Raw genomic sequence first — 1429 nt, 5'->3', positions numbered from 1 at the left:
CATGATCCTGGGCTTCTTGGAAATAACTAGACATGAGGAGAACATGGTCACACACGTTTTGATGAGGTTCCATTCGTGCATTAATGTACTTCTTAGTCGCGTCAAAGCGTGATTGAAGTGATGCCTTGCCGAATAGCTCATTTAACTTCGTCATAACTTCAGCAGCCTTCTCGGTTTTAGAAAACCGAGTTTTGAGGGTGTCAACCATGCTAGAAAGCCTAAAGTATAGAGCTTTGTCATTTGCATTCTGCCAACGCTCATACTTTTCTTTCACAGCTTTGGAAGCATTGTCCCCAGGCACTTCAGGTGACGGCTCAGTTAAAACAAACAAGGCACTTTCTCCTATGAGAGCAATGTTAATGTTCTCATTCCACTTATTAAAGTTAGATCCATTCAGCTTGTTTTCAGTCAACAGTGATAACATGGGATTCATTTTAATAATACAGGATACTACAAAAATAATAGAAATCAACAAAGAGAAATTTAATAATGGTTTAACACAAAATCAATTCAGAAATTATAAGCACATAGCAAGTAGGAATGATATGAGAAAATACTTAAAAAATTCAATCCTAAATAATTTCCAAGGTTTTTCAACAAACTGATATCAGTGTCCCGTTTAGGCGAGAGTCAAAGATACCATCTATTGAATAGAGTTGTCAGCTCATCTAAAATGTTAAACATTCTAGCAACCTTTTATTCAATCAAGATTGGAATCCAGCGTTGTCCCGTTTAGGCGAGAGTCAAGGCTATTCTATCTCATGAGCTTCTACCATTATTTCGCAATTTGCAAGTCAAATATGGTCGCCACCATTAGGGTGATCTATACCATATAAAACACTTACAAACCACTTATCATGCGAGATTAAACGGTACGAAATTGCTAATGAACGTTCCTCCATTAGGGAGGATTACTCACTAAAACAAACGCGGTGTAAAACCCACAATGGAGATCGAATATCTTAATAATAATAAAGCTCATTCTTTAAAATGTATTTTCTTTATTATTCTAATAAATAAATTCTCATTAAATTCGAAATTAAGAATTGAAATTCAAAAAATAAGAATTTAATATAATATTTATAAAATTATACTTAGATGGTGATTGAAATAAAATTAATTATTTCCATCTTAGTAATAATCTTAAATATAAATATTAAGGAAATTAATTTAAGTTGTATTAAATTAAATAATTAGCAACTTAAAAATTTCCTTTGAGAATATATTTATTGAGTTCGAAAATTTAAAGTATATAAAAGAAATATACTATTTTCGAAAATAATAAAATTAGAAAAGAAATACTTCAAGCAAAAATATCATCTATCTAGATTTTCTTTTGACTAGTTAATTCAATTTCTAATAATAATATATATATTTTAAATTCATTTATTTTAAATTAATCAATTAAATGAAAAAATCATTGACATGA

This window comes from Cannabis sativa, chromosome 7 (genome assembly GCF_029168945.1).
Source record: "Cannabis sativa cultivar Pink pepper isolate KNU-18-1 chromosome 7, ASM2916894v1, whole genome shotgun sequence".
In the NCBI taxonomy this organism is placed as follows: Eukaryota; Viridiplantae; Streptophyta; class Magnoliopsida; order Rosales; family Cannabaceae; genus Cannabis; species Cannabis sativa.
This window is presented reverse-complemented; position numbering follows the sequence as displayed.